This window comes from Setaria italica, chromosome V, assembly GCF_000263155.2.
Source record: "Setaria italica strain Yugu1 chromosome V, Setaria_italica_v2.0, whole genome shotgun sequence".
Lineage (NCBI taxonomy): Eukaryota > Viridiplantae > Streptophyta > Magnoliopsida > Poales > Poaceae > Setaria > Setaria italica.
In genome coordinates, this window is record NC_028454.1 from 11467738 (window position 1) to 11480224 (window position 12487).

Here is a 12487-nt window from a genome sequence, read left to right on the forward strand (position 1 = left end):
ATTGTGTTCATTGAATATCCATTAAAGGCTACTTGAATTGATCTGCAATTATGTGAATTGTATGTGGAACTCTTTACTTGTATGGTTATTCTAAAATTTGTCCCTAGTCGGAGTTCATGTGTGGACACACATGAATATTAGACTACTACATGTATTAGTTGATGACTATGTTTCACAAGTCATGGACATGGAGATGTCAAACTAATAATGTAGGCATATGTAGAGACATGTGCTAGAACTGACCCAACGTGAGAAGTAGTTATCTCTTTACACAACATGTACGCTTTGTCCTTAGACCTGACATTGTCGCATCTACTCAAGATGTGGATTGACTTACTTAGGGGCTATCAAACGCTACACCGTAACAAGGTAGTTAAAAAGGTAGCTTTCGGGTTTATCAGGAAGCATGCTGTGAGGCATGATCAGTCAAGATGGGATTTGCCCCTCTCTGATTGAGAGTGATATCTCTGGGCCCCTCGAGTGACCAGATCCGAAAATGCATGGCCATGCTACGTACGGTTAAGAGTTAACCTACAAAGGGATTCCGAATCATAAGATCGAGAAAGAGCGGTTGGCTTGAAGCTAGACCAAATATCGTGAGGCAAAAGGAATAGCATGTACGTGATGTTGTGACGGTTCATCTGATATGATCTTCGTGTGCGTATAGAAGTTGGCACGTCTTGCTAGAGGCCGCTACCAACTATTGGGCCGAGTAAGAGTACTCGGGCCATGTCTATACGTATCCGAACCCATAGGGTCATACACTTAAGGGGCTGGAAGCCCTATACGGATATGATCCGAGTTGGATCAGGTTTAGAAGTACCAATGGGCCTCGAACCCAGAGGCCTGTCAGGACCTCTATAAATAGAGGGGTGGGGAGCCCTAGGGCTTCATCCCTTTGGTCGAAAACACATCTGCCGTGCCTCCCACGCCCTTACCCTGTTGCAACTCACGGACCTAGCAGTCTGGCTTGCGACGCTTCCTCCCTGCACGTGTGGATACCTTGGAGGTGTTGCACCTGCAGCACTTGGACGAGCCACGACGATCCGCCGACGAGCCGATGACGAGCCGCGGCACGAAGATGGCCTTGCTGCACATGGACGAGCTGCTGAGGAGCTGCTCGACGTCGACGTGATCGACTACGCTGATCGACTTCGCTACCCCGACGCAATTCTACATCTTCCGCACCAGTGCGTCGAGTGGTAATCCCGTGATCCATATACAGCAGTTTTCCTAGTTTACGTGGTAGAAAAAGTTTATTTTGCGCTAGCGTAGCCTACCTCATATCCCAACAAACACACCTTATCTCATGAAGATAAGGAAAGTTTAGAACCTTGTTTACGTGAATGTGGTCGTAATGTAATTTACACTTCAGCAACAACTCATGTTTTGCATCCTGTATGAGAAAGCATGGAAGTTTGAACTTGATGCATTTGCAGTTTGTGTAGAAGTGAACCTTGCTGACGAAATGTACGAGCTACACCCGGTGCCGGAAGAAGAAGCCGTAGCAGATCTGCACCACGCCGGAGTCAAGCTCGTACCAGAGCAAGCCGAGGACCCGTACGCTAACTCCCAGAGTGAAGGCAAGCCCCGGAGCATGATCTCCTATCTTTAAATACTTGCAATACAATTGATTGCTTTGATTGTGCATTTACGTTCCAGGAGTTGATTGAAACCGTAGATACATGAACTTAGTACCTTTCATATGAACACTAGTATATTACGTCGAGTAGTTGCAATGCTTAATAGGACTCGGTAAAAGTCGAGTGATTGTTCGTCACTCGCGAGTTATAGGAGTTGAATGCCTTTTTCTTTCACTGCAACTACAAGGACGACAGGCAGGGCAGGGCTCTGTGAACTATTTTTGGTGGTCGGTGGATTGCCCCGTCTGTCTACATGAAATTAGACTAAGGTCGAGATGTGATGGTGTTCGTGATCAAGTGTTTGAAAGTACTAATCTCATACCTAGTATGGGATGGGGAAGCCTAGTACCTGATTGAATCGGGACGTGAGCGGATCGCCCCACTATCTCTGGAACGGAGTTCCCCTACGGCTACAGGTGGTGACAAGTGCGGTCATAGTACGGCGGAGATCGAGTCTATGGAGCCTTGTACCAAGGGAAGTGGGCCCAACACGGGTCTGGGAATTGACGGGGACGGCTGACAAATGAATCGACCATTCGTGGTGCGTGGATGTCGTGGGATTAGATCGCCATGCATGGTTAAGAAATTCGAATCAATTCGTCCGCCTCTCACAGTTTGGGACTACTTGATCGCTATGCTGCACTAAGTAAGAAGGGAATATGATGATGACTTAATGTTGTTACTTGTAATTAATTGCTTGAAAAACTATAATTGTTTAGTATAGTTGCTAACCTAGAATGGTAACAACAGTACGACCTATGGCTAAAATATTGAAAGTAAAGACCTACTCTAGTCGCTTTTGGCAAAAACAAACCCCAGAGCTAAAAAGCCTGCATGTCTAGATGTTGGTGGATGTAGTTACCACCCGTCAGTTAAGTATTGTTGAGTATAGTTGCTTAGCCTTGCTTGTGGCACATCTTTTCAGGTGATGTTAATACCCTAAGCTCGCTGAAAGTGGTACTTGGCCTACCCAACTTCCTCCGGGTTGGACGGTCGAGTGGGATCCCTCCTCGGACGGCGAGGACAGGGATCATTGATGTCATGATCGGCTTCTTCATGATATCATGCAACGACGTTTAGCTTCCGCTTATTTATTTCTGTTGGTTGAAAACTCTGCAAACTATGTTTGAATTTCGAACTTGATGTTGTAATAATTCGATGCACCTGTTTAATTTGGATGGACTGTTGTAATCTCTGTAACCACTTGCCTTCGTGTGAGTCTTGCTTTCTCGATCCTGAGTTAAGTGGTTTATCGGATGAAATCCGACGAACGACCAACTTGACTTTTTTAAAGTACATGATCGCGTGCTAGGCAACTTAAGTGTGCTTTAGCCATATTAATTTGGGCGATTCCGCCACAACTGGTACCAGAGCTTGAAAGCATGATAGAGAAAACAACAGATCTTAAACATCTTTTCTAAATAAAACTTGCAAGAAATTAGTTTGAAAATCTCGTACGGTCGTTAAGGATGAACTTAGTACGAGAAGCCCTAGGGGAATTTTGGGTTATTTAAGGTGGCTATTAGCTATTGGTTATTTATACTGACTCCCAGCGCTTTCGCCCACGTGTATCATACATGCGCAGAGTTCCGCATCGCGAGTATGCGAGGGGTGATAGGAATTCTATTCAAATGAACCTATCATCACGGTTGTTTTCGCCCACGTTTATTATACGTGCGCAAGGTTCCGTATGATAAATCATGCAAAGGGTGGTATGGTTCGATTCAAACGAGCCTATCATCACGGTTGTTCGCCCACGTGTATTATACGTGCGCATGATTCCGCATCACGAGTATGCGAAGGGTTATATGGTGCTATTCAAAAGGACCTATTTCCATGGTTGTTGCGCTGTCCATGCATCGTCAAACGTATGGGTGCCGTTTCTATAGCAAACGGTAATGAATGAGGGTGCTTTTGTGAGTGTTGGCATGAAAGGTTCAAGTTTTATTGTGATCTTCTGCAGGTACACTAACCGTGTTACGTAAGAAATGATATTAGAAACTTGACTAGTTATTATAGAGAGACGTAATTGTTGCTTTGCCACCGGCACTAACCACGTAAGTCCAAAACTTTTTGGCAATTGTTTCGGTTGAGGGGATGATTTAGGATGTGCATGCATCATGAAACAAAATTCGTGAAACCAAAAAGCTAAATCGATCTCGCGCATGTGTTTAAAATTTTACCCCGCATTAAGGATTTTCTAGCTGTCCTTTTCAGCAAATGCTCGCCTTGTAAAAAAATCTTTCGAATGTTTCCATGAGTTGTCTCCATAAATTTTTTATAAGAAATTTGTGTCAAAACCTTTAATGAAGATGCTGGAAAAATTTGGTAAAATTTGTCCAAGAGAGTTGTGAACTATGGTTAGTGTTGTAACTCCCTGTTGTTGAAACACACAGTTTGTGCACCTGCTGAAGTTTTACTTTTTTCGTCTTCCTTAAGGACACTTTATGCCAGGCACCTTTTAAACAAAGTTGTAAAGCACTGAGTACATTGTGGTAAAATTTCGGCTTATTTGGACCTCTGGTTTGAGAGTTATGCTCAGTTCACTTCTGCACTGTCTCTGAAATTGCAGCATGTACCACCAGTTAAAAACCTTAGCATATCACCCTGTTAGGATCTGTTTTCGCTCCACCTCTGAATGCCAAATTTGCTACCAACTTTCTGAAGAACATGCTGGTAAAATTTGAGAATTTTTGGATGAATACTTGCTGAGTTATGAGCTTTTCTCTGACTTACTAGAAATCTGTTGCTAATTTTCAAGTTTTGGTCTCATGTCTCACTTATCAATCTTTGGTTCCAGATGGCCGCTTCCGGGTATGTTGTTCTCGGTGCAGATGGCACCTCTCACTCAGCATGCCTCCACTTTGAGGGCTTTCCCGCTATCTTGTAGGATACTTTACGCTGATTCGGGTACCATCTGCCGCCCATCTATGCAGGATGTGAGTACCAGGAGCACGGGATCCCGAGGAGTAGCGTATGCATGATTGTGCCCCCACCCTTGGAGCAGCCGCAGTAGCCACCGATCGAGATTTTGACCTATGGACATACACTTGAGGACATCTGGGATTCCGCAGCCTTACAGGCACTAACTCAGTTATGCAGGCTACACCCTTTTGAGATTTTCTTGGATCCAATTGGCTTGTTCCCTGCTAGGGACAAGCGAGATGCCAATTGGATTGATAGGATGAATAACATGGACATGTTGGCTGCCATGAACCCACAGTGCATGATCTTCACTTCAGCTCGGTGCATGAATGCACTATACCGACTGGTTAAGCTATAGGGTAGAGCTATGGCTACCTTTGCTAGGTTGGTCATGGACACCCAAGTGGCTCTTACCACCACCAAGGGAAACCTGGTGGACCGGTCGCTTGAGCTTATTCAGATGGGCATACGGATTTCTGATATGGAGGCGCGAATCACTGAGTTAGAGGGGGAGGTAGCAGATATGGAACGTGACATAGAGGTACTAGCAGAGGAGAAGTTGGATGTTGAGATGGAGTTGGCTGCTGCCAACGCGCACTTGGACGAGCATCATGCCGAGTTGAATGCGATCCACGCACTTGAGCAGTAGGGGCAAAATGAGCCGATGGAGGAGGAGGAGGAGGAGGAGGAGGAGGAGGAGGAGGAGGATCCTGAGGAGATCAAGGGTGTCTCGAGCATGGACTTTGAGGGCATTCCACCTCAGCCTCGAATTGGCGATGCTCCTTCTCCGGCGCCTAGCGCTGCCTCCATGGGCAACTTGGATGACTTTTAGATGTTTGTTGTTTTGAGTAGGTCTCTTTTGTTTTACTCCACGGCAACCTATGTTTTGGATGGTGATGTAATAGGTTAGCCTCGAGTTGTGTACCCCCATTGTGTTGAATAACTTGTCGAAAGCACGGACTTGCTTTGGTCATGACTTAATTGTAATGTTCGGAAACTTGGCAGATTTCAGTCGCTGTTTTGATCTCACTTTTACTCTCACTTCTGTCCATTTTAAGCTGAGATTCTAATACCAAAGTTGTGCGAAAACTAATGCTCTAACCGCTCGTAAAAATTCAGCTCCTTTGGATCTATCATACTCGTGTTAAAACCAAATTTCCACCGCTCAGCTCGCTGAAAAACAGCCTGGATAGCAACGTGCTAACCTCACTTTTCGACCATGTTACTTTCCTTTTTGGTTAACAAGCGTGAAACAAAAGTTGCTGGGTACAAAATGTTCTAACCGCTGACCAAGGATGGAAAGAAGAGATATGCATCTACTCAATAAAAGATAAGAACAATGTGCATGAAAAAGAAGAAATATGCACCTACTCAATAAAGGATCTATTGTTGTTTTTCTCACTATCGGCAAGATGAACGTTTATGATTCAGCACGTATTTTTTTCCTTATGAATAAGCAAGCTTTCAGATTATGTGACTAATAGAAAATTACACTCTTGTAGATGGTGCGCCTCACTCGCTCCGGATCGGCCCCAAGTGGTAGTGGGGATGGGCACGCACCTCCGCCACCACCGCCCCTTCCGCCGTCGCTTGCGGACGTTCTGGCGGCGCAAACTGAGCTCTTGCGACACCTAGTCCAGGGGTAGCAGCAGCAGCCCCAGGGAGGACGGGGTCACCAGCAGCACCAGGTTGCTCGTTATGAGGATTTACTGGGCACGCAACCCCCGACGTTCCATAAGTCATAGGATCCAATGGACGCAGATGCTTGATGCTTGGATTCACATGATTGAGTCCAAGTTTGAGCTGCTCACCACTCCATGCTTGGATCAGAACAAGGCCCGGTTCGCAGCACAGCAGCTGCGTGGTTCTAGCCGTCTCTGGTGGGACCACTACCACGCTATGCTACCGGCTGACCACGTTGTCAGCGTGAATGAGTTCGAGACTGCTTTCAGGAGCCATCATAAACCTGAGGGCCTACTGCAGCGTAAGCTCAATGAGTTTCTAACTCTTACCCAGGGAAGCCGTGATGTCCTACAATACGCACGGGCCTTCATTGACCTGTGTCGCTACGCCGGCTATCACGCGGATTTAGACGAAAAGAAGAGAGACCGATTCCGCAGAGGCTTGAGTATTGAGCTCAAGGAAAGGCTAAATCCCATCAAAGTGGATTCCTACAATGAGCTGGTAAACTTGGCAATCTCCTAGGAAGATTGTATGAAGGCCCTCAAGGCCGACATGAAGCGGAAGGCCCCAATGCTGTCACCTAGCCCGCCTGCTCAAAAGTTCAGAGTGGTTCCCCCTTCAGCATCTAGCAGGCCAGCGCAGCCTGGGAAATGGGTTGCTCGCCCTCCACAGTCGGCAGCACCTCATTTCCTCGATTTCCAGCCACAGGCGCCTCGGCCCAACCTTCCACCGCCGTGCCCTGCAAATAGTAACCGCTGCTTCACCTGCGGAAATGTGGGGTATTTTGCCAAGGACTGCCCCAGGAACAAGAATCAACGCCCTGATTAGAGTAATGCCATGGCCAACAAGAGGAAGAAGCCCAAGGTGCAGATTTGATAGGGGAGGTTGAACTTCACCAACTTGGAAGAACTCCTGAAAGGCGCGCCAGTAATGATGGGTACATTCCTTGTTCATATTCAACCCATCCTTATTTTGTTTGATTCGGGAGCATATCATAGTTTCATTGGTAATAAAACTGGTGCTAGATGTGGGTTGAGTTGTTGTCACACAAAAGGGACATATATGATTTCTACCCCAGGTGGAAAAATAGCCTCCGACCAAATAAATCCCTTTGTACCTGTCAAGTTAGGCAAAATCCTTTTTAAGGAAAACCTCATTATTCTTGGCTTAGAGGGGATAGATATCATCTTGGGTATGGATTGGATGACTCGACACAAAGTGATGCTAGATATCTTTGCCCGAGCTATCCACATAAACTCACCACTACACGGCAGCTCTACCTTACACTTACTCCACCAAGAGTGCGTAAATTCTTGTGCCTATCCAATGATTGAGACCCGGGTGGAAGATATCCCTGTTGCCTGCAAGTATCCCGATGTATTTCCGAATGACCTGCCAGACATGCCACCAAACAGGGATATTGAGTTTGCTATTAAGCTACAGCCAGGCACGGCACCGATATGGAAAAGACCATATCAAATGCCACCCGCGGATCTGGCAGAATTGAAGATCCAGTTGCATGAACTTTTGGAAAAGGGTTTCATTCGCCCAAGTACATCACCTTGAAGCTGTCCAGCATTGTTTGTGAAGAAGAAGGGTGAGAGTCTACGCATGTGTGTGGACTATCGACCTCTCAATGCAGTCACTATCAAAAACAAGTACCCTCTTCCCCGCATTGATGTGTTGTTTGATCAATTAGCTGGAGCTAGAGTATTCTCGAAGATATATCTTCGCTCTGGTTATCATCAGATCAAGATCTGACCATGTGATATTCCTAAAACTGCTTTTTCTACACGGTATGGACTCTACGAGTACCTAGTTATGTCTTTTGGGCTCACTAATGCACCTACTTATTTCATGTATCTCATGAACTCGGTGTTCATGCCCAAATTGGACAAATTCGTCATGGTATTCATTGACGATATCTTGGTATACTCGAAGAGCGAAGAGGAACATGCCGAGCATCTTCGTATAGTTCTTCAGCGCCTAAGGGATCATCAGCTGTATGCCAAGTTCTCCAAGTGTGAATTCTAGTTGGAGAGTGTTAAATTCTTGGGACACACTATCTCCCGAGATGGCATTTTAGTTGACCCAAGCAAAGTACAAGAAGTCATGGACTAGAAGCCACCCACTTTGATTCATTAGATCCGAGCTTTCTTGATCTAGCAGGCTACTATCGCCGATTCATCCCGGATTTCTCAAAGATAGCTAAGCCTATAACTGAATTATTGAAGAAAGGAGTCAAATGCACATGGAGTGACAAATGTGAATAAGCTTTCCACACCTTGAGAAGACTTTTGACTTCTGCCCCGGTCCTAGCTCAACCTGACACAACTAAGCCGTTCGACGTTTATTGTGATGCCTCCGGCACTGGACTTGGATGTGTTCTTACGCAAGACAACCGAGTCATTGCCTACGCCTCACGAGCGTTACAGACACATGAATTGAACTACCCTACACATGATCTTGAATTGGCAGCCATAATCCACGCTCTAAAGATGTGAAGACACTATCTTATAGGCACTCACTGTAATATCTACACTGATTACAAGAGCCTCAAATATATCTTTACTCAAGTAGATCTTAATATGCGTCAAAGAAGATGGTTAGAATTAATCAAAGACTATGATTTAGAAGTGCATTATCACCCAGCAAAGCAAATGTGGTTGCGGATGCTCTCAGCCACAAGGCCCATTGTAATTGTTTGTCGGCAACCAACTTCGCAGAAACATTATGTCATGAGTTGGGAAAGCTCAATTTGAAGATTATTTCTCAGGGTACCTTGAGTCATATCTCCATTGAATCTACCTTGATTGACCAAATCATCTTGGCGCAATCAAAGGATAAGAAAATCAAGCTCATCAAGAAAAAGATTGCACAGAAAGATGAGGGATATAAGCATTTCCGACAGGATAGAAAGGGAGTGGTACATTATGAAGGTCGACTCATTGTTCCGGCTAACCCCGATCTTAGAAAATAAATTATGGATGAAGCACATCTCTCCAAGTTCTCAATTCATTCTGGCCGTAATAAAATGCATCATGATTTCCGGCAAAATTTTTGGTGGAGTGCCATGAAACCGGAAATTGCGCGCTATGTCTCGGAGTGCGACACGTGTTAACGTGTCAAGGCAAGCCACTTGAAGATAGCTGGCACTCTGCAACCGCTACCTATTCTATCTTGACAATGGGAGGATATCAGCATGGATTTCATTGTTGGATTACCCATTACCTCTCAGCGATATGACTCCATTTGGGTTATAGTGGACCACCTCACCAAGACAGCACATTTCATTCGTGTTCACACCACCTACACCGCTCGAAAATATGCAGACTTATACCTGGACTGTATTGTTTCCCTCCATGGTGTGCCGAAGACGATCATCTCTGATCGAGGTGTTCAATTTGTAGCACGCTTTTGGAAACAATTACAGTCATCGCTTGGCACCAAACTAATCCGTAGCTCCACTTACCACCCTCAGACTATTGGCCAAACGGAAAGGGTAAATCAAATTCTGGAAGATATGCTACGTTCTTGTGTCATACATTTTGACAAAAATTGGATAAATGCTTGCTATTAGCAAAATTTTCTTACAACAATAGCTACCAGTCTAGCTTGAAAATAGCATCATTTGAAGTCTTGTATAGCCGAAGGTGTCGAACACCTTTGAGTTGGTCACAAGCGGGAGAAAGACGGACCTACGGACTTGATCTAGTGATTGAAGCCGAAGAGCAAGTAAAAGTAATCCAGGCACATCTCAAAGCCGCCCAGTCACGACAGAAAAGTTACTCTGATAGAAGGAGAAGGCCCTTACAGTTTGATATTGGTGATCACGTATACCTCCGAGTCTCCCCAACTAAAGGTGTACAACAGTTTGGGGTCAAAGGAAAATTGACTCCCCGTTACATTGGCCCCTATGAAATTGTGGAGATATACGGACCCGTCGCATACAGAATTAAACTTCCCGAGAAGCTTTCAGCAATACATGACATCTTCCATGTCTCTCAACTTAAGAAGTGTGTTTGAATCCTGACGGAAATTTTGGAGCAAAAGCATCTCGAAATCGAGCCCGATTTATCCTATGTGGAGTATCCTGTCAAGATCCTCGATCGTAAGGAAAGACACACCCGAAGATAAGTTGTGAGGATGTATAAAATTCAGTGGAGTAATTACCTGGAAGATGAGGCGTTTGTGGAGTCTATATATAAGCTATTCTCAAGAAGTGCGCAAGAGATTCAGGTAAGATTGAAGTGAGGAGAAACGTCACTTGGCACAATAGAAACTGAATGGAAATAGAATTGCAGTCGGTCAGAAGACAGAACCGCGAGTTGTGCAGGTGAATATATAATGTCTGATCGTCGTGCGAGCCCGACTGCCCAAGCCGGCATTAACGTAGCTTGGCAGGGCAGTGGGAACGTCCGCCCGCGTCTTGAACGCCTCCATCGCCTCCGGCACGCACTCGCCGGAACCCAGCCACGCGCGACCGTCACTCCGGGGCCTCCGATCCGGCAGCACCGTCGGCGAACGCCTCCCGGCCGTAGTCCAAGATCCGTTGCCGTCCTCGCGGAGCTCGAGCGTCCCGCGCCGCGCGTCGGTGGCGCACCACGCCGGGCGGCATGACCCCGTCTTTTAAGCGGGCAGGGTCTCCCGGGCGACGCCACTGGCACGCCGTGCAGGCCGGCTGCTGGAACGTGCAGGTCCGGTCGCCGGGACGAAGAACGGGAACCGGCGGTCCCGGACGACGCTGCGAGCTTCGCGGCGACAAGGGATGCCGGAGTTGGGGGTGGACGGTAAATGAAAATACCGTCCACCCCTTGGTCTCTCCCGGTCGTTGGATCAGCCTTGTGCGGCCAAGATCGATCGATTCAGTTGCAGGCACCAATCAGCAAGAAGTTTACGCGATCCTCGCCGGGCCTGATCCTGTGCGACTGTGGAGCTACGACGACGGGTCCTGGCGAGCTCGGCTACGGGCAGAAGGTCGCAGCGTGGGTCGCGGAGCCACCACGCCAAGTTGCAGGGAGCCGCTGCCGACCGTTCTGTAATGCAATCCGATCCCATGGCATCTTGAGCCCTTGTCTCACCCCTTGAACCTGGCCCAGCAATACTGGATCAGAGATGAATCGGCCCCGCTGCCTCATCGCTCGTTAGCTAGCGATGCTGGTTGCTGCCTAGAAGGTGCTTGACGAGATGCCTCAAGTGATAGACTCATAATGACATTTTCATCTGCGCTGTGCACAAAGGTGTCGGCAGATTTCAATTACTCCCCATTTATTCTTATCATGTTTTATGCAGCAATAGAGTATACAGACATTGTAAGATTATCCATGGTTTCTTTAGATTTCATCTGAGATTAAAACTGCTAAAGTCCAGGGAGCCTATTGTGCGCGTGATCTACATGTTTGAGTCCCATATGTTTATCTTTGCATATATTTCGGGAGAACACTCCATCAAAAGGTTACACAAGTGACCAGCAAAGATGGACCTGTTGAATCAGTAGTGAATCATATGTTACCGTTGAGAAGGGCCTGGTTTCTCAAGCAGAAGATGCCATCAAGGCTTTTCTTAGCAAGTACTCCCTCCGTTCGCGAAAGTATGACGTTTCCGACCGGGTCGGGGAAATTAAGGAATCGACGAATTTACTCTTTTGCCCAAACGCCGCTCGCCAATTCGTCGATGCAGCTCCGACCTGAATAAGATAGCGCCGCCGCACTCCTCGTCGGATGGCATGGAGCTCAAGATTGGGTTCCTCACCCGGACACCTCCGCCTCCACACAGTCTGAGGCCCTCCCCGTCGCCCCTCCCTCCGCCACGGCACCGGCGCTGCATCCAGGCAAGGCGACGCCGCCGACATGGGACGTCCTCTCCTCGGGCCAGCTTTGCCCAGCCATGGCCCATGATTCCTCCCGCATGCCACGCCTGTCTGTCCTCGACAGCTCGTTGGGCACTTATCCCCTGACGCCGGACCAATGGATCATAGCAGATCACGGAGCGCCATCATCAGGCAAGTTTTGAAGGATCTGGGCAGGTCCCAATCTAATCCGGGCAGCGCAGGTGCGGAGGATGCTGCCTCACACGGGGATGCGGTCACCTTGAGCTGCAAGATGCGGAGGTCGGGGGCAGCACGCGGGAGGCGTGGTCGCGTGGACGGCGGCGGCGACGCGGGAGCAAGGACGACGCGCGGGGTATCGGAGGTTGCGAGGAAGACGCTGGGGTAAATATGGAAAATACGTTAACAC